The sequence below is a fragment of the Epinephelus lanceolatus genome, chromosome 15 (genome assembly GCF_041903045.1).
Source record: "Epinephelus lanceolatus isolate andai-2023 chromosome 15, ASM4190304v1, whole genome shotgun sequence".
NCBI classification, from domain to species: domain Eukaryota; kingdom Metazoa; phylum Chordata; class Actinopteri; order Perciformes; family Serranidae; genus Epinephelus; species Epinephelus lanceolatus.
This window is the reverse complement of record NC_135748.1, coordinates 30,488,389-30,510,485: the sequence shown is the minus strand read 5'-3', so window position 1 is coordinate 30,510,485 and position 22,097 is coordinate 30,488,389. Positions and strand designations below refer to the sequence as shown.

The window sequence follows — 22,097 nt, the reverse complement described above, 5'->3', positions numbered from 1 at the left end:
TTGGCTGGCTGGGAGAGTGGCAGAGGGTCAAACAGGCAGGCAGGCAGGCAGGCAGGAGGTGATCCTATGATGGAGGAAAACACAGGGTAAGTATCCACAAAAAAATACACAAGCAAGAGTTTAAGTTGAACTGACAGTTCAACAGAGGTCTGAAGCGTGACTGTACCACACTGGTAGACATAATGACATGGTGAGGACTGGAGAGGAGAGCTGGTGTTTTATACTGCAGGGTTGATTACTGGATAGTTCTCAGGTGAGCAGCAGGGAGCAGGTGAGTTGCATGAATGTAATCAGGAACCCAGGAGAGTGAGAGAGTTGCCACGCCCACAGCACAGACACACAGAGAGACAGACGGGGAAAAGAGCCACAGGCCAAATACAAAATCAATCTCATGTCAATATGAAGTTGTTGTGAGCCTGGACAGCCAGCAGAGGGCAGCCTGCATCTATTTATGAGCACAAAGACTTTGTGGAAACTTTTCAAAGACAGAAACAGCAGAGAGATGAGGAACAGAGAGTCAAAAGTTTCTCCATGTTCTTCATCAGTCCACAGGGAGATGTAGCCTCTACTTCCTCTACCTCATCTCTCCCTCTCTGTTTCACATGGACAGGTGTGCCCAGATGTGTTTTGCATGACTTTAATGCATCACTACTCCTCACAGTTTTAAGTTCTCATGTCACAGAGAGTCTGAACTGTTTTCATGCACTCACACTGAAAACTGCATCAGGATGATGTTGACAATAACTCTGCTTGTCATGTTGGGTTTTCTGAGTCAGGGTGAGAGGTTCTGAAAATGTGTCTGACATTGTGGCTTTGATTAATGTCTAATTTATTATATTCTAAACTGCTGATACTCAAGGTTTATATTTCATTTCTCATTTCAGAGTCTTCTGCCAACAATTTTCTGACTCAGACTGACAAATCCAAGTCTGTTAGTCTTGGAGGGACTGTGACCATCAGCGCCACAGGGAGTTCAAATATTGGTGCTGATCTCAGTTGGTACCTTCAGAAACCTGGACAGGCTCCCAAACTTCTTATACACACCACATCAACTCGCTTATCAGGAACTCCGTCTCGATTCAGTGGCAGTAGATCTGGTTCTCACTACACTTTAACCATCAGTGACATTAAGGCTGAAGATGTTGGAGATTATTACTGTCTGGGTGACCATGGTGGTGGAGTGTTCACACAGTGATTTGTCGTCGTACAAAAACCTCCTTTGGTTTGACTGAAGTGAAAACGGCCTGCTGCAGGTGCAGAGGGTTGGTGAAGAGACTGTGATGAGGATAACTGGTCCAGTGAACACAACACAAGAGTCATCAAGCAGAACCACAATGAATGTAAATAAAACTGAAACAGACTCACAGACGCTCTTCCATATACAGTTTGAAATTTATATTCTTGTCACTTCATTCAGTCTCTTTATGAGGAAGCTGGGAAAGTTACATTCTGGTTGGACTCACTGATATCAAAACATATTTAACAGTGTCTCTACTGACAGCTGCACAAAACATTCATCTTATTTAGAAATATAAAATATGTTTCAACACCACATTACGTTGTGTTCACATTTACTGTTGCTTGATCACATATTTGAACCACAAATGTTTTTGAGGTTTTGTTGATGATAAAAAATGGTTTCTTTTTTATATCACTATATAATTTTGAGTTCCTTACAAATACAAAGACAAAATAATGATATTTATATTTCCATGATGAATCCAAAGCTTTTCATTTCCCACAGAGAGGAGTATCAGATGAAGTTATGAAAGCATTTCATTTCTTTCTGCTCTTCATGAGATTAAAGACCAAAGACTTGATGAAGTTATTTATCAGTGAAAGCTTTATTAGCAAAAACATCAGTCATCAACATGACAGTTATGAAGCACACTCACATCTAGCTGCTGAGCTCCACACATTCCTCTCTAAGTTGTTGTTGTCCAACACTTTACAGCAGTGTTGTTCTCTGTCACACAAAGCTTTAGTTTCCTCTACAAACATTCAAACTCAGATTGATCAGAGCAGCAGGTGTGTTCCTCCTGCTCCCCCCACACACAGCTCCTGTCCTGGGCTTCAGCCAGTCCCTCTAGCCCTCACACTGGCTCCTGCGGAAGGACTGGATCTGGCTGTGGCCATGATGGAGGACCCTGCAGGAGTACAGCTCTCCTAACATCCAGCGCTCCTGGCTCAGGCTCAGGGTGCTGCTGCTGCTGTAGCGTCCGCTCTTCTCCTCCTCTGAGCTGCTCAGGACCCCCTCTGTCACCTCTGTACCGTCCACCTCCCAGCTCACCACGGCTTCCTGAGGAGAGTAGCCAGTCAGCAGGCAGGCCAGCGTGGCCGAGCCCCCAGAGAGCTGCTCAGAGGAGGGGGGAAGCAGAGAGACTGAGGGCCTGACCATGGGGCCAGCTGGAGGGGAGAGCAGAGACACACAAGGAGCAGATTAACTTCCACTGTAGGACAGACAGCTGAACATGACACAGTTATGATACATGACAGAGGTTAACACTGCTGTGGATCAGCTGTGTGCACCATACTGTGATCAGACAGAGGAGAGGAGCTGAGACATGACAGGAAATGAGGCTTTGACTAATAAAACTAAATTAGAAAACTTGATGTCATTTTGGCTTCGAAAGTAATAAATCTTCATCTGTGGCACTCATCAAAAATATCTACATCATAGACAATATATTGCAACGTTAATTATGTGTACATGGAATTTAAATCTTGAATAACTTTGTATGATTTTCTTTTGTATCAGCTTTATAATGTGTGACAGTAAATAACTTTGTGGTGGAACAAAATGTAACATCTGTGTCCAGTTAAAGACTTTGTCATCTGTCTGTTTCACTTCCTTTTCACCACTTTAAACTAACGAACTGTGAACACAAACCACAGCTTAACTGTATAAATTCAATTATATGTTTAAACATCATATTAGATTTCATTTTAACAACTGTGTGAATATAAAAATCCCAAAATAAGAAAACACATTAATTTACTGAGCAGTAAAATGTCCCTCAGACAAGTTGAGCAGCCAAATTTGGTTTGACACAAGTTAAATTGAAAACCAAATATGAAGAAATTCAAGTTTTGTAATGTAAATTTAACCATAAAATTATCTCTGATACAACAAGAATATTTATCTTTGCAGATTTTTTTTTCAAACTGTGATATCAATCAAGCTCAATGAATCACACAAAATGCATAAAAAATAAAATAATCATCATAATTTCATAATTTATGGCATTTCTTAAGCAAAATTTGGTATAATATTTATTTGTAGAAATTATAAATCTCTGGTACTTCCAGTGAACGATGAGTTTGGTTCCTCCACCAAAAGTGACCCACAGTGATACAAACTCATTAAGTGGCCGTACAAAAACCTCCTGCACTGTGAACAAGCATCTATCCACTGAAAATACTCTCTGATTTTTATAATTACACAGAGAAAATCATATTATAATAAATCTACAAAGTGTTTCTAATGACATGGAATGAAAATATTGTATAAATAAAGATTATTTCTTGAGTTCTATTTCACTTTTCTACACCTGACAGAGAAATGATTACAGTCTGTTTGTAAAAAAAAAAGTCATTTTTCTTCACAGTTTTATATCAGTTAATACATGGTCAAATACCCATGATGTATTTTAAATAATAATGATTTCAAACTAATATGAAAATGAATATAAACATATAATTTCTCTCCATTAAACCCTGTGAGTAAATGAAAGGCAGACAAACAGACATAACATACCAAGCACAGTGAACACAAACTTGTCCTTAAATCCTCAACTGCACTTGTAATATAAATCTTTTCTTCTTTTCCATTAAGATGATAGATGGTGTAAATCCAAGCAGTATTCCTCCTGATTTTGTGTCCCACGTTGCCTTGAGTGTGTTGAGAGCAGAGAAATGATTTCCATAGAGAGGATGCTTTGCATGGTCAGCTGATCCTCCAGTGAAGTGAGAAGGTTTATAGTCCTGTGAGTTCAACACTGCAGGACTCAGATGTGTCAGTCAACACAGCAGAAAGCACAAGCACCATGACTCTCATCACCATCCTCATCTGGACGCTGGCCTGCTGCTGTTTCACAGGTTCATTCACTCAGCAACATTTCAAACATGATGTGCTGCCTTTTCTCTCATTGATTTCTGCTGATAAATGAATGATTTGTTTTTGTCTGCAGGATGCAGCGCTCAGGTGACTGTGACTCAGCCTCCAGTGGTGACATTTACTCCAGGATCCACTGTCACTCTCACCTGTAAGACCAGCCAAGCTGTTGCCACAGGTTATGATTCTGATTTAAATGAACATGAAGCTATGTTCTGGTATCAACAGAAATCTGGACAGCCTCCAAAGCTCCTAATAAAATTTGTGAGCACACGTGAATCAGGAACACCAGCTCGGTTTAGTGGCAGTGGAAGCAGCTCTGACTTCACTTTGACCATCAGTGGAGTTCAGACTGAAGATGCAGCAGTTTATTACTGTCAGAGTTACCACTACATCAACAGTGCTCATGTGTTCACACAGTGATTTGTCGTGGTACAAAAACCTCCCTCAGTCAGACTGCAGAGACACTGAGCTGTTACAGCAGGAAGCGACTGCAGCTGCTGAAGAGGAAGAGACTCTGACACAGACCACTGAACACAGAGCTGACAGTAACCTCACCAAGCACAAGCCTCAATGTGATCTTTGTTTCCAACATCAATTTATTATTTTTACAATTTACACTTTGGAGCAGTGACTTCTTCTTCTCTAGTTTTCCTTGCAGCATTATCACCCTGACTTTGGGTCAGAGTGATCAGGCCTCAGACTGCAATCAGAATGCAGTTTTCTATCAATTCCTCCTTAACGACAGTGTGAAACAAACATTGCAATGAAAACCAACATGATGCACATTGTTCACAGACAGTAACATCAATAAGTATTAAAATAATTTACTTCAACATTGTGAACACCCAAATTGTGCTTATTCACTAACTTGCACTTGTCTGAACAGATTAATTGAGACTGAGATCAACTTGCTGCATGGATAATGATATCAGGTACAAGCCTGAACTAATCAAAGAATAATCAACTTAATAAAAGTTAAGGTGAAAAGATGAGTTTTCAGTTTGGATTTAAAGGCCTCAACAGAGTCAGACTGTCTGATGTCAATGGTAAATGGACCTGCACTTGTATAGCACCTTTCTAGTCTTCCGACGAGTCAAAGCACTTGAACACTAGGCTACATGCTACATGTCATGTTCACACATTCACACACTGGAGATCGAGGCAGCCGTACATGTTGCCACCTGTTACTCAGCTTTAACACACTAACACACTGCAATAGGGTTCAGTATCTTGCTCAAGGATACTTCGACATACAGCCTGAAGGAGCCGAGGACCTGACTGCTAATCTTCCAATTAGTGGACGTCCTGCTCTACCTCCTGAGCCTCAGCCGCCTCCATGTCCACATGAGGTTATTCCAGAGGATTAATAAGAAAAGACCCTGTGGCCTTCTTTTAACTCTGTGGACAGACAGGAGCTGTGAGAGCGGACAACATGGGATGGAACATAAAGTTTAAGGGGATCAGACAGATGTGAAGGGGCAGGCTCATTTCATTTTGTAAGTCATCAGAAGCTCCTAAAAGTCTGAGCTGCATTGACAGGGAGCCAATGAGAGGAGGCCAAGATCTGTTTAAAACTGTTTATTATGAAAACCAACATCCCATGGTGTTCATTGTGTTGTGGATTTACAGGGGACGTCTGTGCGCCAAAATATTTCATGACCAGAAACAATATTTTTCTGAATTCCCTCTTTTTTGTGATGTTGCCACGTTACCATTAGAGACCTCAGTTTTGGACAGATCAAATAATCCAGAAATGAAATAGTGAGTTTTGAAGATGTCCTTGCCTGGGGACATGTCCCCTTTGTCCCCCTCCTTCCAGCTAAGCTAACTGGCTGCTGGCTTTAGCTTCATGTTTCTATACAATATGACAGTGGTATTAAGTTTGATCAAGTATTTAAAAAATCAGTTTCAAACTGTTCTTTTGAGCTTTATCAGGTAAACACCAGTCAACAGTGAGAGTGAAAACACTGCCAGAGACTTTGATAGATTACACACAGTATTTAATGAAGGCTCGACTGAGGAGAATCACAGTTGAACATACAGAGTGTAACACAGAGAAACATAACTACAGCAGAGGTGGAGCAGCCTGACCTCGAGGCCTCCTTCAGGCCTGATACTGATCTGACTGTGACTTGAGGCCCAACTGTCTCCCACGACCTTCACTGACCAAGACTGAGGGTTTCAATACAGCACAAACACCTTCACAAACAGCAGCACAGTTATTAAGAATAGACTCACATCTTCATGCTGAGCTGCACACATTGTCCTCCATTTTCCATCAATGTTGCTCTCTTCACCTCTCATTGAAACTCATCCTTGTATCAACACAACTGTTGTTACAATATTTATCTTCTCATTCAAACAGATTATTACCACAAAACAACAACCCACGTTGCACACCAAACAAACAAACTCCAATTTATCACTCAACATTTTAATCCTTTATTTAAGGAGGAAACACGTCTTGATGTTGATGTGAAGTTTGGTGAAAAAGATGAGGTAGTTGGGATAAAAAGCTGAGTCACTCAGCAGATTCTGAATGAAATACACTATATATCTATCTTCCCATTATCCTAAATGTAACACCTTGTTCTGGATAATAAGAATGACATAAATGCAATTAATGAAGAAAATCAAAGTCAATCAATAACAGGTCATGGTGAGTTCAGTGTTGGTCCAGTTTGCCAGCAGGGGGCGATGTAGATCTGTTAATGAGGACAAAGTCATGTGAGACGATGAAGAAATAAAAAGAAGAATGTTTCAAAGAAGACAACCATGAAAAAAGAACATAGAGTCAAAGTTTTCTACACGGGCTTTGAATGATCCTCAAGATGAAGATGATGAACTCTCACTGCATCTGCTTTTTCTGTTTCATAAGGAGAGGTGTGTGTTTGCCTTCTGACGACACCTGACAGACAAACAATTACAGTCTGTTTGTAACAACTTCATTTTTTTCAAAGGTTTTTAGTCGGGATACATGGTCAAATACAAATTATGTCTTTTAAATAATAATGATTGACAAACTCAACGATGGTGTAAATCCAAGCAGTATTCCTCCTGATTTTGTGTCCCACGTTCATTCATGGAAAATGAATGAACCGTGAACACAAAGATAAACTGCATTTACTGAGAAAAACATCTTTGTGTTTAACAGAATCCACATCAGATTATAATTCAATAAATTATTTGATATTTTTAACATAAATGAAGAAATTGTAACCACAAATGTAATTTTTGAGCATTCAGAGTCTGATTTGACTGTTGACTGTTACTTTTTAACTTTCTTTCCATTAGCGAAATATTCAATGTTACCATGAAAACAATAGAAATAAAAAACAGTAATAGTAAAATAATAATAAATGACTTATTTTGTGTAAATTAAAATGCAACTATTTGCAAGTTAATATTTATGTATTTGAAGTTTCTTCTCTGATTGTGAGATCAGCTTCATAAAATTACAAAAAAACAACAATCAAACGCTGAATTTAATCAGAGTCTCGTTAAATTTCTGATGAAAGTTGTATTTGTTATATATTATATGAAATCAAATCTCTGGTACTTGCAGTGAACGATGAGTTTGGTTCCTCCACCAAAAGTCCACCACAGTGATACAAACTCATTAAGTGGCCGTACAAAAACCTCCTGCACTGTGAACAAGCATCTATCCACTGAAAATACTCTCTGATTTTTATAATTACAGAGAAACAATTAATTTTTACTGAATCTACAACACTTATTTAATGACATGGAATGAAAATGTTGTATAAATAAAGATTATTTCTTGAGTTTTTCTTTACTTTTCTACACCTGACAGAGAAATGATTACAGTCTGTTTGTAAAAAAAGTCATTTTTCGTCACAGTTTTATATCAGTTAATACATGGTCAAATACCCATGATGCATTTTAAATAATAATGATTTGAAAACTAATATTAAAATGAAAATTAACATATAATTTATCTCCATTAAACCCTGTGAGTAAATGAAAGGCAGACAAACAGACATATCATAGCAAGCACAGTGAACACAAACTTGTCCTTAAATCCTCAACTGCACTTGTAATATAAATCTTTTCTTCTTTTCCATTAAGATGATAGATGGTGTAAATCCAAGCAGTATTCCTCCTGATTTTGTGTCCCACGTTGCCTTGAGTGTGTTGAGAGCAGAGAAATGATTTCCATAGAGAGGAGGCTTTGCATGGTCAGCTGATCCTCCAGTGAAGTGAGAAGGTTTATAGTCCTGTGAGTTCAACACTGCAGGACTCAGATGTGTCAGTCAACACAGCAGAAAGCACAAACACCATGACTCTCATCACCATCCTCATCTGGACGCTGGCCTGCTGCTGTTTCACAGGTTCATTCACTCAGCAACATTTCAAACATGATGTGCTGCCTTTTCTCTCATTGATTTCTGCTGATAAATGAATGATTTGTTTTTGTCTGCAGGATGCAGCGCTCAGGTGACTGTGACTCAGCCTCCAGTGGTGACATTTACTCCAGGATCCACTGTCACTCTCACCTGTAAGAGCAGCCGAGCTGTCAATCTGCAATGTGGTGGTGCCGACTGTTTGCACTGGTATCAACAGAAATCTGGACAGCCTCCAAAGCTCCTAATAAGATCTATAAGCACACGTCATTCAGGAACACCAGCTCGGTTTAGTGGCAGTGGAAGCAGCTCTGACTTCACTTTGACCATCAGTGGAGTTCAGACTGAAGATGCGGCAGTTTATTACTGTCAGAGTGCACACTTCATCAACAGTGCTTATGTGTTCACACAGTGATTTATCACCGTACAAAAACCTCCCTCAGTCAGACTGCAGAGACACTGACCTGTTACAGCAGGAACCGACTGCAGCTGCTGAAAAGGAAGAGACTCTGACACAGACCACTGAACACAGAGCTGACAGTAACCTCACCAAGCACACACTACATATTCACAACAATACATTGTCACATATTATATGTTCTTGTGAACTTTTGTTTCTATTCCATGTCAAAAATATATGAACCAGCATCATGTTATGTCCATTTTACACAGACAGTAGTACAATTACAATTCATAAGACACCTGCAACTTTACCTCCTTTAACTAAGCTTTATATTCACCATATGATATGAGAGTGGTATTGATTCTGATGGAAGAAAAAAGGTGTAGCACACTCTGGCTCCATATGCATTTCTCTTTGACAGGAAGTATTCCATTTTCTCATGACCTCCATCATTGGATTGAGAAGGTAACAATCCCTGCAAGAGGAGGTCATTTGGATGTTTTACTTTCCAGGAGGGAACATGATTGGATCCACTGTCTAAGAACTCTGTTACCCAAATGGACTGATTATGAATTATGACTTGAAATGTTTTCTGTATGTTCCTCGACTTACTGGATATTTAGATAAAGTTGTTTCTGATGTTCAGTTAGAGCTGATGTCTAAACTTTTGCCATTTGTGTTTTAGAAATCGACTTAATACTTGTGTATTTTAACATTTTTAAATGTTGTGTAGCTAAAAACTGTTTTGTTCAAAGGTTTTGATTTGTTGAGGGCCTCTTGATTGTTTTGTGCTCAACCTAATGGTGTCACATGATGATCTAATCACTATCAGCTGTGTGTCCAGGGTGTGACCTATATAACCAATCAGTGTGCTTGTGTGTGAGTGTGATTGTTGGTCTTGAGAAAGCCTGAGAGCTGAAGTGTCATCTGAATGACAGAGAAATGCATATGGAGCCAGAGTGTGTGACACTTGTTTTCAAGCTGCAGGTCTTCTACCAGTGATCAGAACCTCACTACAACCTTTGGTGTGCATTACGTTTCATCTTTATGTTGTGATGTTGATCTTTTCATTAATTTATATCCTTTTTTGAAAGGAGAGACGTGCTGGTGTTGCTGTGATGTGTAGAGAGAAAGATCAGGTAGCTGGGATGATCAACTGAAACACTGAGCGGGCCCCAAATATGTTGAGGTCAGATGTGTTTACATCACATTATTCTAAATGCAACACCTGGATCATGTGATCAGTGACATGAAATTATTGAAGAAATTCAAAGTCAATCAATGTTTGTGGCACGTCAGTGAGCTCAGTTGATACAGTTTGCCAGCAGGGGGTGCTATAGACCTGTTAAAGGAGACAGAGTAATGTGATACTGTAAAGAACTGAAAAGGAGATTATTATTACTGGGCCAGCAACATCAGTAAGCTCCCCTACTGGTCCTCCTTCAACACACAAGATGAATACCCGCAGTGGGTCTGGCTTGAGACTTCAATAAAGAAATTTTTGGAGAAAAGGAGATTGTTTATGATGAAGACAAGAACCATTAAAGAAGGAGCATAAAGTCACACTTGTCTAAATGGGCTGCGAAGGACCGAATGATCTTCAAGATGATGAACTGTTTCTCCAACTCACCTCTGCTTTTTCTGTTTCACAAGGACAGGTGTGTGTTTGCCTTCTCAAATGTGTTTTGCATGACTTTAATGCATCACTGCTCCTCACAGTTTTAAGTTCTCATGTCACAGAGAGTCTGAACTGTTTTCATGCACTCACACTGAAAACTGCATCAGGATGATGTTGACAATAACTCTGCTTGTCATGTTGGGTTTTCTGAGTCAGGGTGAGAGGTTCTAAAAATGTATCTGACATTATTGGAGTATTGCAGTTGTAATCTCTCATTGATTTCTGCTGATAAATGAATGATTTGTTTTTGTCTGCAGGATGCAGCGCTCAGGTGACTGTGACTCAGCCTCCAGTGGTGACATTTACTCCAGGATCCACTGTCACTCTCACCTGTAAGACCAGCCGAGCTGTTTATTCAGATAGTTGGGGAGATCGGATGTTCTGGTATCAACAGAAATCTGGACAGCCTCCAAAGCTCCTAATAAAATTTGTGAGCACACGTGAATCAGGAACACCAGCTCGGTTTAGTGGCAGTGGAAGCAGCTCTGACTTCACTTTGACCATCAGTGGAGTTCAGACTGAAGATGCAGCAGTTTATTACTGTCAGAGTTACCACAGTGGCCCAGTGTTCACGCAGTGATTTTTCGTCGTACAAAAACCTCCCTCAGTCAGACTGCAGAGACACTGAGCTGTTACAGCAGGAAGCGACTGCAGCTGCTGAAGAGGAAGAGACTCTGACACAGACCACTGAACACAGAGCTGACAGTAACCTCACCAAGCATGTCGTTGCTGTGTTATCACACTAAACTTGGTTCAGAACGATCAAGCCTTCGATTGCAACAACGTGTTTTTGCCCAAATTCACAATATCATGATTTTTTAAATAACAGTTTTGATCTGAAACCATTTACCCCAAAGCCAGTGACGACTTTGTTCTAATTTCTCGGCCCAAACGATTTTGCTTTTGATTCTCAGGCCATCGTGTTTAGAGGAGCTACATGCTATTTTTGGGCGTTAGGCCCAAACTAACAAGCTCCTGAATATTCCTGTTAACTCTATCTCATAAACTTTTCCCAGTTCTTGTTATGATTTCACCAGCTGCTGCTGTAATCCTGACAGAAATGTTGGTACTCAGGGGCTTGGTTGCTGTTCTTCCAGCTCTTTACAAATTCAAACATGAGTCAACCAAACACAGTAAAAAGGACTAATTTGGACAGTCCTCATGTATGAAGAGTTTGTAATATACAAAATGATTATTATATTATCATATTACCAGGATAACTTGGTCATTTCTTTGCTGTACAGCTTTAATATTATAACACTATACCTGTCTAACCTTTCTCAGTAGAATATTTCTGACTCATGTTCTTAACAGTGATGTTGAAGTCAGTCAGCCAAACATAACTACGACTACAAATCTTATGCTGCTGTGATTTTCTTGATAATAATGTTCTTTATTTCTTTAAATTAAAGTGCTGATGCTTTTTTTCTATTATTTCAGTGCATGTTTTACTTTAATAATAGATTTCTATACTTTTCCCCAGCAAAAGGTTTCAATGCAGTTTTTGTTCCTCCATGAAAGAAGCAGCAGCAGATATTTAACCAAACCCAGCAATGATTCATTTTAACTTCATCCACACTTAAGAAATGAAAGAACAAAAAAGGACCACCAGACATAAGTGCATGAAATATTTATTTCTGTTTCAAAACCTCAAAGACGACAGCATGTGACTGTAACAATGTATAAATGTTGAAATAAAGACATGAAGTCACATGAAAGCAGAATGGCAGCAGATCACATGTTAATTACAGCAGGTTGGATTTGTTTGTAAAAGCAGAATTTGACTGAGCAGAGACTCTGTTGTTTCTCTACTCTGAGCAGCGGTCAGGGTCCAGGCTTTGAGTGACAGGGCTCTGTCCATTCAGACTGGCCTCACAGCTCACTGAGCCCGCCTTCCTCCACTGGTCTGCAGGGAGGCTCAGGGTGCTGCTCCAGCTGTAGTGGCCGTCCCTCCCCAGGACCTCCAGGCTGTGTGACACCCCTGAGGAGCTGCTGCAGCCCCCCACCTTCCAGCCCAGCCTCCAGGCTGAGGGGAAGCCCCCGCTGGCCACACACACCAGTGTGGCACTGTCCTGCTGCAGCTCCTCTCTGGAGGGGGGGAGGACGCTCAGGGTGGGCCGCACCACACCCACTGGAGGAGACAGAGAGGGGGGAGGAGAGGGGGGAGAAAAGACAAAGGAATGAGAGTGAAGGCTTGGTAATAAAGAAAAATCACATCCTGCTCATTTCTTACATTTGATCAAATCAAACAGAATAACTTGTGCTGCTGTTGCACTCATAAATCACTCAGAATCAGACCATCAGCCACATGATTCAAGTGACACTACAAAGCTTGATTGATAATGATTATTGATGACATCTTCATATGTGTTTCATAATGTGTGACAGTGAATAACTCGTCCCTGTGATGATTTTCTTCTGTTGAAACTGACAGAGCTGAAACACTCATGTGAATACAGTTAAAACCTTTGTCATCTGTCTCTTTCACTTCCTTTTCACTACATGGAAAATGACTGAACCGTGAACACAAAGATAAACTGCATTTACTGAGAAAAACATCTCTGTGTTTAACAGAATCCACATCGGATTATAATTCAATTTTTAGAAATATAATTTCCAAATTAATGAATAAAAAAAAAAAACCTAGTAATTTTATTTTTTGAGGGTTCAAGTTCTGATTTGAACAACTGTTACTTTTAAACATTTTTTAGAGACAAAAAATTCAATATCACTATGAAACAAAATAAGAAAATTGTTATTTCATGGTTTTTCATTTTAAATTTAAAGAAAATGCTGAGATAATTTTGGTTTCTACAATTTCTCATCAGATAGATCAAATAACAAAAAAATATCATCAACATACAAACACTGAATTTGATCAAGGTCTCATTCAATACTTGAAAATAGTTCTGTCGGCTATATATTAAATTAAATGAAATAAAATCTCTGGTACTTACAGTCAACGACGAGTTTGGTTCCTCCACCAAAAGTGACCCACAGTGATACAAACTCATTAAGTGGCCGTACAAAAACCTCCTGCACTGTGAACAAGCATCTATCCACTGAAAATACTCTCTGATTTTTATAATTACACAGAGAAAATCATATTATAATAAATCTACAAAGTGTTTCTAATGACATGGAATGAAAATATTGCATAAATAAAGATTATTTCTTGAGTTTTTCTTTACTTTTCTACACCTGACAGAGAAATGATTACAGTCTGTTTGTAAAAAAAGTCATTTTTCTTCACAGTTTTATATCAGTTAATACGTGGTCAAATACCCATGATGCATTTTAAATAATAATGATGTCAAACTAATATTAAAATGAATATAAACATATAATTTATCTCCATTAAAACCTGTGAGTAAATGAAAGGCAGACAAACAGACATATCATACCAAGCACAGTGAAGACAAACTTGTCCTTAAATCCTCAACTGCACTTGTAATATAAATCTTTTCTTCTTTTCCATTAAGATGATAGATGGTGTAAATCCAAGCAGTATTCCTCCTGATTTTGTGTCCCACGTTGCCTTGAGTGTGTTGAGAGCAGAGAAATGATTTCCATAGAGAGGAGGCTTTGCATGGTCAGCTGATCCTCCAGTGAAGTGAGAAGGTTTATAGTCCTGTGAGTTCAACACTGCAGGACTCAGATGTGTCAGTCAACACAGCAGAAAGCACAAGCACCATGACTCTCATCACCATCCTCATCTGGACGCTGGCCTGCTGCTGTTTCACAGGTTCATTCACTCAGCAACATTTCAAACATGATGTGCTGCCTTTTCTCTCATTGATTTCTGCTGATAAATGAATGATTTGTTTTTGTCTGCAGGATGCAGCGCTCAGGTGACTGTGACTCAGCCTCCAGTGGTGACATTTACTCCAGGATCCACTGTCACTCTCACCTGTAAGACCAGCCAAGCTGTTTACAGATACTCTTATCTTGGAGATTTTATGTACTGGTATCAACAGAAATCTGGACAGCCACCAAAGCTCCTAATAAGATATGCGAGCACACGTGAATCAGGAACACCAGCTCGGTTTAGTGGCAGTGGAAGCAGCTCTGACTTCACTTTGACCATCAGTGGAGTTCAGACTGAAGATGCAGCATTTTATTACTGTCAGAGTGTACACAGCATAAACAGTGCTTGGGTGTTCACACAGTGATTTGTCGTGGTACAAAAACCTCCCTCAGTCAGACTGCAGAGACACTGAGCTGTTACAGCAGGAAGCGACTGCAGCTGCTGAAGAGGAAGAGACTCTGACACAGACCACTGAACACAGAGCTGACAGTAACCTCACCAAGCACAAGCTAAAACACGTTAACACTCCTAAAACAAACAGTAGTGCACCATATTTTCCTGTTTTAACCCTCAAGACACCATGTTAGTCTTACAATTTAATCAGCTTAAATCACATCAGGTTGGATTGCCTCTGGGCTTTCAAGTCCCCAACAACAGCATACTTTACAATGTCTTGTGCTACTGAACTCTCTCTGTTTTTCAGACTACAAATGAGGCAGAATACTCTGCCTTCTATCCCAGGCCTGGCAAAGAAATTCAGCCACTAAAAGGTTCCCCTTCTGAAACAAATTCAAAATGTTTCCTCATCGTCTGACCAACAGAAATCAACATAGTTAGAGGTCATCTTACTGAAAAGTATATTCCTTATGTCTTCATATACAGGACAGTAAAACAAGAAGTGAACCTCATTCCCAGCTTCACCTAAATGACACAACAAACAAATTCTGTCCTCCTCTGGGGTGGCGTTAAACCTTCCAGTCTCTAAGGCTAATGGTGACGTTCCTGAGTGCAACTGTGCACACAGGGATCTTTGTCTCTTGTTTAGACTCACGTAAGGTTCCACACTGCAGCTATTCTTTATGAGACAATAAGTTGGTAGTTTTGGTTTATACCATATGTCAACAGAGCATTTTTCTCTAAACATGAGAAACATCTCACTCCTAATCTCCTGAATATCACAGACTAACCTGTCCCTGAAAATAAATGACAAGCTGTTCAAATAAGATAATGACTTTAACTCGTTAGCTGAGGGATGACAGTGGGAGGTGTCTAATTAAAAATCTTTTTAGTGAGTCTCTGATCCGACATCTTCACAAGTCTATTCCAAAGCTGAAGCATTTCACATTTGCGCCTGATGTTTGGAGGTTCCCATCCCATATTTTGACTTTGATGTAAATGTATGGACGCCCAGGAAAGATGGACTCGCTCTATAATGCACTGTGTTACAACTTGTGTGTCTCCAGTCACAGGCTAGATTTTCTAAAGCCTGACAACAGAGCCAAGCTGAGGTGCAGAAGTCTAGTTTTCTCTGAGTCCATTTGAATTACAGTGTGCTCAGAGGTTATGGGATGTTTGCCCAATGATGCCAAAAAAAAACTATCTATCATTGTTTAATGATCAAACATAATGACTATTGTGTTTCATCTATGTTTACTTTCTGTTGCTGCTCTGCATGTCTGAGTGTAATGCTAATCTGTGTGTTGCTACTTTGTGTTGCTTACATGTCTGTTTGTTGTTGTTGTGTTATTGTATTGTAGTGATGCTCTGCTGTTGCTTGTTGCTTGTGGCTTCTGTTCTGCCTTGACAGTTTCTACCTGCTGTAGTCCATGCTGTCTTTATGTCTTTGTGATGCGAATTTCATCCTTTTATTGGCTTTAAAACATCTTGCCATAGGACTGCAACTGAAAATTAGCTCGCATGGCTAACACTGGCGCATTTACAGAAATGTTGATTGATATGTGTTGTCCTTATAAATAAAAATAGAATAAGATAATAGTTGTATTGTACATATCAATATAACACTGACAGAGGTAATTCTGCTTTTGTTGATGCTTCTAAACTTTGACATGAATAAGATTGAATGAAGGACTCTTCTTTGTATTGGAGCATTTCAACATTGTGATGTTGCTACTTTTACTGAAATAAAGGAACTAAAAGGCTTCTGTAACTCTCCTTTTGTGGTGATTTCACTTTAATCAGTGAGAGGTCGTGTCCTTTGACACTGTTTTCTCTGTCTGTGTGTTGTGTTGGGTTGCAGGTGACCCAGGGGTGCAGCCCTGCTAACAGCCCTAATTGCTGATGCGTGGCACCTGCTGTGATTACCTGAGTTTCAAAGTCCCTCCTCCTCCTCCTCCTCCTCCTTAACCCAGCAGCACTGAGCTTCTCTCCCAGCCAGCTGTCTACAGGAGCAGAGTCTCCTCTCATCACTTTGATTGCTTTTATTTTCCCTCAGCTTCTTCCTCCAATTCATCATGGACCTGTTCCAGTTTGAACTGACTGCTCTCACTTTACTATAATGGAGGCAAAGGGACACATTTTGTTGGTGACTGCAGACGTGCTCCTGCCGTCAGTCCTAAACCTCCTGCATCTGGTTTTGGACCTTGCCTCTCCTGATGTATCATTCTGTGTGTGAGAATTTAATGTCAGGATCCATGTAAGAGAGTGTCTGACTGGACCATTATGCCAATTGGACGTGGAAACAGCGTCACCATCTGGCTGCTCACCTAGTAACCATTTAAACTTGTGGGCCATGAGACCAGGACACAAGTGAATGTTAAAGAAGCATCACTTCATATCATGCACAACATGTCAGGTCCTGTGCAAGATGTAGGCCTACTTCTCTGAAACAGCAGAGAGATGAGGAACAGAGAGTCAAAAGTTTCACCATGTTCTTCATCAGTCCACAGGGAGATGTAGCCTCTACTTCCTCCACCTCATCTCTCCCTCTCTGTTTCACATGGACAGGTGTGCCCAGATGTGTTTTGCATGACTTTAATGCATCACTGCTCCTCACAGTTTTAAGTTCTCATGTCACAGAGAGTCTGAACTGTTTTCATGCACTCACACTGAAAACTGCATCAGGATGATGTTGACAATAACTCTGCTTGTCATGTTGGGTTTTCTGAGTCAGGGTGAGACGTTTTGAAAATTTATCTGACATTACTGAAGTATTCCAATTGTCACACTTTTTCTGTCCTTTTTATTTTTTATTTTTGCATTGTGATTCATGCTGCTCCATGTTGTTGGCTGTCTAACATTTCTAATGAAGGTCACATTTCATTTCTCATTTCAGAGTCTTCTGCCAACAATTTTCTGACTCAGACTGACAAATCCAAGTCTGTTAGTCTTGGAGGGACTGTGACCATCAGCGCCACAGGGAGTTCAAATATTGGTGCTGATCTCTGTTGGTACCTTCAGAAACCTGGACAGGCTCCCAAACTTCTTATATATGATGCATCAACTCTCTTCTCTGGAACTCCGTCTCGATTCAGTGGCAGTAGATCTGGTTCTCACTACACTTTAACCATCAGTGACTTTAAGGCTGAAGATGTTGGAGATTATTACTGTCTGGGTGCTCATGATGATGATACATTCACACAGTGATTTGTCGTTGTACAAAAACCTCTTTCAGTTTGACTGAAGTGAAATGGCCTGCTGCAGGTGCAGAGGGTTGGTGAAGAGACTGTGATGAGGATAACTGGTCCAGTAAACACAACACAAGAGTCATCAAGCAGAACCACAATGAATGTAAATCAAACTGAAACAGACTCACAGACGCTCTTCCATATACAGTTTGAAACTTATATTCTTGTCACTTCATTCAGTCTCTTTATGAGGAAGCTGGGAAAGTTACATTAATGTTTGAATATGACACTGATATTTAAAAAATGTTTAACAGTGACTCTATAGCCGCATAAAAACCTCTAATCTCAGAGTTCAAAAGGAAATATAGATTTTAATTTAATTACTCAACATGTCAAAAATTCACGATTCCATACTATACTATTATTACACTATATACTATTATAGTGTCACAAAGTAATAAAAATGCAGCCATCTTCTGTACTAACAGGTATAGTATGATATCAGTTATGATCTTGCAATGATCAAGAAGGTATTTGTCATAATGAATATATCATAAAAGAAACACAAAGACACTGACTCATTATAATCCACAGTTTTATTTAATGATGGTTTAATGTTCATGCCACATTTGTGATGAATGAATAGTTTGTGTTGGAGTGAAACTAATAACATTCAGTTGAAGTTGAAAAATAATGAAGATAAAAAAGAATATGCAGAAGATGAGTATTAGAAAGCAACATGCAGACTAAAACACTGAGCAGAGAGCTGTGAAAGTGCAGAAAGATGTGAAGAGAGGAGATGTGTAGCTTCATCAAGATGTGTATGAAAGAAGCAGCATCATTTCCAGACAGGAAGTGTTGCTGAAGCTCTACTCTGAGCAGCGGTCAGGGTCCAGGCTTTGAGTGACAGGGCTCTGTCCATTCAGACTGGCCTCACAGCTCACTGAGCCCGCCTTCCTCCACTGGTCTGCAGGGAGGCTCAGGGTGCTGCTCCAGCTGTAGTGGCCGTCCCTCCCCAGGACCTCCAGGCTGTGTGACACCCCTGAGGAGCTGCTGCTGCCCCCCACCTTCCAGCCCAGCCTCCAGGCTGAGGGGAAGCCCCCGCTGGCCACACACACCAGTGTGGCACTGTCCTGCTGCAGCTCCTCTCTGGAGGGGGGGAGGACGCTCAGGGTGGGCCGCACCACACCCACTGGAGGAGACAGAGAGGGGGGAGGAGAGGGGGGAGAAAAGACAAAGGAATGAGAGTGAAGGCTTGGTAATAAAGAAAAATCACATCCTGCTCATTTCTTACATTTGATCAAATCAAACAGAATAACTTGTGCTGCTGTTGCACTCATAAATCACTCAGTATCAGACCATCAGCCACATGATTCAAGTGAGACTAAAAAGCTTGATTGATAATGATTATTGATGACATCTTTATATGTGTTTCATAATGTGTGACAGTGAATAACTCGTCCCTGTGATGATTTTCTTCTGTTGAAACTGACAGAGCTGAAACACTCATGTGAATACAGTTAAAACCTTTGTCATCTGTCTCTTTCACTTCCTTTTCACTACATGGAAAATGAATGAACCGTGAACACAAAGATAAACTGCATTTACTGAGAAAAACATCTCTGTGTTTAACAGAATCCACCTCAGATCATAATTCATTTTTTAGAAACATATTTTCCAAATTAATGAATAAAAAAAAAACTAGTTATGATTTTTTTTAGCGTTCACGGTCTGACTTGAACAACTGTTACTTTTAAACATTTTTTAAGAGATAAAAATTCAATATTACTATGAAAAAGATAAGAAAATTGTTATTTTGTTTTTTCTTTTTAAATGTAAATGAATAAAATGCTGAGATAATTTTGGTTTCTACAATTTCTCATCAGATTGATCAAATAACAAAAAAATATCATCAACATACAAACACTGAATTTGATCAGAGTCTCATTTAATACTTGAAAATAGTTCTATTGGCTATATATTGAATTAAATGAAATAAAATCTCTGGTACTTACAGTCAACGACGAGTTTGGTTCCTCCACCAAAAGTGACCCACAGTGATACAAACTCATTAAGTGGCCGTACAAAAACCTCCTGCACTGTGAACAAGCATCTATCCACTGAAAATACTCTCTGATTTTTATAATTACAGAGAGAACATTAAACTTTACCGAATCTATAAGGCTTCTTTAATGACATGGAATGAAAATATTGTATAAATAAAGATTAGTTCTTGAGTTTTTCTTTACTTTTCTACACCTGACAGAGAAATGATTACAGTCTGTTTGTAAAAAAAAGTCATTTTTCTTCACAGTTTTATTTCAGTTAATACATGGTCAAATACCCATGATGCATTTTAAATAATAATGATTTACAAACTATTGTTAAAATGAATATAAACATATAATTTATCTCCATTAAACCCTGTGAGTAAATGAAAGGCAGACAAACAGACATATCATACCAAGCACAGTGAAGACAAACTTGTCCTTAAATCCTCAACTGCACTTGTAATATAAATCTTTTCTTCTTTTCCATTAAGATGATAGATGGTGTAAATCCAAGCAGTATTCCTCCTGATTTTGTGTCCCACGTTGCCTTGAGTGTGTTGAGAGCAGAGAAATGATTTCCATAGAGAGGAGACTTTGCATGGTCAGCTGATCCTCCAGTGAAGTGAGAAGGTTTATAGTCCTGTGAGTTCAACACTGCAGGACTCAGATGTGTCAGTCAACACAGCAGAAAGCACAAGCACCATGACTCTCATCACCATCCTCATCTGGACGCTGGCCTGCTGCTGTTTCACAGGTTCATTCACTCAGCAACATTTCAAACATGATGTGCTGCCTTTTCTCTCATTGATTTCTGCTGATAAATGAATGATTTGTTTTTGTCTGCAGGATGCAGCGCTCAGGTGACTGTGACTCAGCCTCCAGTGGTGACATCTGCTCCAGGATCCACTGTCACTCTCACCTGTAAGACCAGCCAACCTGTTTACAGATCCTCTAGTGTTGGAGATTTTATGTTCTGGTATCAACAGAAATCTGGACAGCCTCCAAAGCTCCTAATATCATTAGCGAGCACACGTGAATCAGGAACACCAGCTCGGTTTAGTGGCAGTGGAAGCAGCTCTGACTTCACTTTGACCATCAGTGGAGTTCAGACTGAAGATGCAGCAGTTTATTACTGTCAGAGTGCACACTACATAAACAGTGCTTGGGTGTTCACACAGTGATTTATCGCTGTACAAAAACCTCCCTCAGTCAGACTGCAGAGACACGGAGCTGTTACAGCAGGAAGCGACTGCAGTTGCTGAAGAGGAAGAGACTCTGACACAGACCACTGAACACAGAGCTGACAGTAACCTCACCAAGCACACACTACATATTCACATTAATACACTGGCATATTTCATATATTTTTATATACTTTCATTCTTATCCCATTTGAAAAAGTTATGACAACTTACATTCCATGATGCTCATTTTCTACAGACAGTAGTTTCACTGAAATGTATGTAACCAAAAATCCAAACATACATAAGAAATACATCCAACATTTAACAGGCGACCTGTTTCCCTCTGCCTCCAGGCTGTGTGCTAAGCTAAGCTAACTGGCTACTGGCTTTAGCTTCATGTTTCTATACAATATGGCAGTGGTATTAAGTTTGATCAAGTATTTAAAGAATCAGTTTCGAACTGTTCTTTTGAGCGTCATCAGGTAAACACCAGTCAACAGTGAGAGTGAAAACACTGCCAGAGACTTTGATAGATTACACACAGTATTTAATGAAGGCTCGACTGAGGAGAATCACAGTTGAACATACAGAGTGTAACACAGAGAAACATAACTACAGCAGAGGTGGAGCAGCCTGACCTCGAGGCCTCCTTCAGGCCTGATACTGATCTGACTGTGACTTTAGGCCCAACTGTCTCGCACGACCTTCACTGACCAAGACTGAGGGTTTCAATACAGCACAAACACCTTCACAATCAGCAGCACAGTTATTAAGAATAGACTCACATCTTCATGCTGAGCTGCACACATTGTCCTCCATTTTCCATCAATGTTGCTCTCTTCCCCTCTCATTGAAACTCATCCTTGTATCAACACAACTGTTGTTACAATATTTATCTTCTCATTCAA

General features: G+C 39.8%; 3 pseudogenes and 1 gene segment (V, D, J or C); 1 reads left to right on the top strand and 3 right to left on the bottom strand.

The window, feature by feature from the left end:
• LOC117266944 (Ig kappa chain V-III region MOPC 63-like) overlaps positions 1 to 22,097 on the top strand; it is a 305,866-nt gene that overhangs the window by 33,387 nt on the left and 250,382 nt on the right.
• Positions 1,821 to 22,097, bottom strand: part of LOC144466991 (Ig kappa chain C region, B allele pseudogene) — a 35,457-nt pseudogene continuing 15,180 nt past the window's right edge. Inside the window, exon 2 of the transcript XR_013493382.1 lies at positions 1,821 to 2,406. The product of XR_013493382.1 is annotated as an Ig kappa chain C region, B allele pseudogene (transcript). The remainder of the gene's footprint in view (positions 2,407 to 22,097) is intronic.
• On the bottom strand, positions 12,178 to 13,661 carry LOC144467004 (Ig lambda-2 chain C region pseudogene; annotated as a pseudogene). The gene is made up of 2 exons (XR_013493388.1): positions 13,520 to 13,661; positions 12,178 to 12,693 (listed from the first exon to the last, which is right to left on the bottom strand). The product of XR_013493388.1 is annotated as an Ig lambda-2 chain C region pseudogene (transcript).
• On the bottom strand, positions 18,536 to 20,111 carry LOC144467003 (Ig lambda-2 chain C region pseudogene; annotated as a pseudogene). The gene is made up of 2 exons (XR_013493387.1): positions 19,970 to 20,111; positions 18,536 to 19,146 (listed from the first exon to the last, which is right to left on the bottom strand). The product of XR_013493387.1 is annotated as an Ig lambda-2 chain C region pseudogene (transcript).